This window comes from Canis aureus, chromosome 32 (genome assembly GCF_053574225.1).
Source record: "Canis aureus isolate CA01 chromosome 32, VMU_Caureus_v.1.0, whole genome shotgun sequence".
Classification (NCBI taxonomy): domain Eukaryota; kingdom Metazoa; phylum Chordata; class Mammalia; order Carnivora; family Canidae; genus Canis; species Canis aureus.
This window is the reverse complement of record NC_135642.1, coordinates 5,187,504-5,191,033: the sequence shown is the minus strand read 5'-3', so window position 1 is coordinate 5,191,033 and position 3,530 is coordinate 5,187,504. Positions and strand designations below refer to the sequence as shown.

The following is a 3,530-nucleotide window of genomic DNA, read 5'->3' as shown; positions in this document are numbered from 1 at the left end:
TGGCCAAAAAATGTAATTATAGTAACTGATAGCAGCAATGGCCACGATAGCCAAACTGTGGAAGGAGCCTCGGTGTCCAACGAAAGATGAATGGATAAAGAAGATGTGGTTTATGTATACAATGGAATATTACTCAGCTATTAGAAATGACAAATACCCACCATTTGCTTCAACGTGGATGGAACTGGAGGGTATTATGCTGAGTGAAGTAAGCCAGTCGGAGAAGGACAAACATTATATGTTCTCATTCATTTGGGGAATATAAATAATAGTGAAAGGGAATATAAGGGAAGGGGGAAGAAATGTGTGGGAAATATCAGAAAGGGAGACAGAACGTAAAGACTGCTAACTCTGGGAAACGAACTAGGGGTGGTGGAAGGGGAGGAGGGCGGGGGGTGGGAGTGAATGGGTGACGGGCACTGGGGGTTATTCTGTATGTTAGTAAATTGAACACCAATAAAAAATAAATTAAAAAAAAAAGAAAAATCATATAAAACACTTTCAAGGTAGGATAGTGTGTTATACTCCCTCCTAATTTATGCGATTTCAGCTAACTACCTAAATAAACAGAATTTCTATTAGCAAGACGTGGGAAGGGGAATGGCTTTAAAAAAGATAAGGAGCCAAAGGCAGAAAGAATTACAGAAACAAAGGAGTGATAAACAGTATCAAATCCTGCAGAGAGTTCAAGGTAAGTAGTGACTGAAAAGTGATTATTACATGAGGTATCCAGAATCCAAAGCTTCTTTCTAACAAATGAGAAATCCGTGGACACCATCTTTAGCTTATGAATGAACAAAAAGTGTGGGCCAGCTTACCAATGAGGAGTTGGAGAGAGAAAACATTAGAAAATAACACAAGATACAGAGATTTGATCTTTTCAAAAGAGAGTTCTTTATACTAACAATAGGTCAAAATGCTAAAGCTATGGTAGTTATAGGTCAAGGAAAATTTAAAGAAGAAAATTAATTGATGGATCTTGGGTAAGACCTGGGATATACTTAAAAGGGCCGTCCTTAAAGACCATAGTGCCACGGTTTAGATCAGGAATTCTGGTGTCCTGCAACTGTAGATACAAATTCTGCCTCTGACAATTGATCCCTCTGAAACTCAGTTTCTCCACTAATAAAATGAATCTAATAAAACAGTTACTATCTTATGGAATTTTATAAAGTAAAAATGAGATAGTATGCTTAGTACAGTGGTTTGCATGGTGAATAAATAATTATCTTTTAATATTATCTTTGCTTGATAAACATTTTCTTAATAACAGGTATTTATTTTTTCATATCCAATATTTTATTTGATATAGAGATAAATGCATGTCTTATGACAATAATGTGTCTTGAACAATGTATTATGAATAATTTAAATATGAATATATGACATGCATGATAAATTGTACAAAAAAGAAAACAATCCACAGATGAGATGAAGCAAGGTGAAATTTATTAAACAGTTTCAGCCTGATGATCTCTATTTGACCGGTGAAATAAAATATCCAGGTAACAAGAATATGTAAGTTAGTATGAGAATATTAATGTTAGAGATTATTTGGTTGTGAGAATTAAGTGGTCAGGGGAAATGCCTTGAAATCGGTAACAAGAAAAAAAATGCCTGTTAATGTAATAAGAAGGGAAATACCCCAATTAATCTCCATCTAAAGTACTCATTTTTTCTCTTTTTATATAATCACTCCCCTGATCATTATAATAATTCTATTTTCTTTATATTTTTCCAATTAAATGCTTTCTAACTCTAGAATATGAACCACAGAACAATCTAGCAACATACACAGAAAACCTGTATTTGATTTCTTGTTTTGTGGGTTTTTTAGAGAGGGTTGGGGAGAGGGGCAGAGAGAGAGAGCAAGGGAGAGAATCTCAAACAAGCTCCATGCTGAGCATGAAGTCAGATGTGGGGCTTCATCTTACAACCCTGAGATCATGACCTAAGCCAAAATCGAGGGTTGGACACTTAACTGACTGAGGCACTCAAGCGCCCCAAGAAACCTATATTTGTACCACTGATTCTCACCTTTCTTCATTTTCTATCTTTAGGTGATTTGAAAATCAGCTCTTCTGCCCAAGTCAAGGGATGCATTAAATAATTCTGTGGTTTCTGAGTTTGTGTTGCTGGGACTCTCTAGTTCTTGGGAAACTAGAGCTTTTCTCATGTTGATTGATATTTTCCTTGATCTATTTAGGGATCATCCTGAAAAATCTCTTCATTTTCTTTTTGATAATCTTTGATTCTCACCTACATTCTCCTATATACTTCCTACGGGCCAACCTGTCCCTCATTGATGTGGGACTTTCCTCTACAACAGTCCCAAAGATGATTGGGGACCTTTTAAATGAATACAAGATAATTTCCTTCCAAGGTTGCATGACACAGATATGCTTCATCCACATCATGGGAGGAGTGGAGATGGTGCTGCTCATAGCCATGGAATTTGACAGATACACGGTGATCTGTAAGCCTCTTCACTATCTGAACATCATGAACTCTAAAATATGTGTTTCATCTGTAATCACTGGCTGAGTGATTGGAGTGATCCATGCTATGTCTCAGTTTGATTTCATTATAAACTTGCCTTTTTGTGGTCCTAATGAAGTAGACAGCTTTTACTGTGACTTTCCCAGGATCATAAAGCTTGTGTGCACAGATGGAGCCAAGTTTGAGTTTATTATTGCTGCCAACAGTGGCTTCATGACTATGGGCGCCTTCTTCCTGCTAATCCTTTCCTATGTCTTCATTTTAGTCATTGTCTGGAAATGTGCTTCAGGAGATGTGTCCAAAGCGTTTGTCACACTGTCATCTCACATCTCTGTGGTGGTTCTATTTTTCACTCCATGCATGTTTCTCTATGTCTGGCCTTTCCCCATATCATCAATTGACAAATACTTGTTCATTGCTGACTTTGCTATCACCCCGGTCTTGAATCCTGCCATCTATACATTAAAAAACAAAGACATAAAGGTAGCCATAAAAAGACTGAGCAAATGGGGACATTATCTCAAATTTTGCTGACTGAATCTGGTTGTGAAACTCTACACCTATATATCCATCAGCCTATTCGATATTTTCACTTAGGTTTCTGATACTTAACACATCCAGATCTGGATATAACATCTTCCTCATTGGATAGATATCTAATACTTCTGTAGAGCATTTACTCCTTACCTTTACTACCATAGAAATTGTGAATCCACTACACCATGGGTTATTTTAGCAGACAGCATCACTATCTACTAAATAATATTTATAATTGACATTATGATCATTTTGATCATAGAAGGATATAATTACATCCTTCCTTTTCCCAGAGGTTTGCAAATGAACTGTAAACTTGCTTTGGATAATGTCCAAAGAAATCATTATATCATATATGCAGAAATCATTATATCATATATGCATAGGACTAGTAATCTATCTAGTTACTCAGGTTGCACTTTCTCAGAAGAAGATCCAAAGACAAAAACTGATTGTCAGTAATTTATGTGAAAGTTGATTTTTGGAAACATCAT

At 36.1% G+C, this 3,530-nt stretch overlaps 1 pseudogene; it reads left to right on the top strand.

Moving 5' to 3' along the window:
* Window positions 1-600: 600 nt before the first annotated feature.
* On the top strand, window positions 601-3,033 carry LOC144302843 (olfactory receptor 4F4-like; annotated as a pseudogene).
* The last annotated feature ends 497 nt before the right edge of the window (window positions 3,034-3,530 follow it).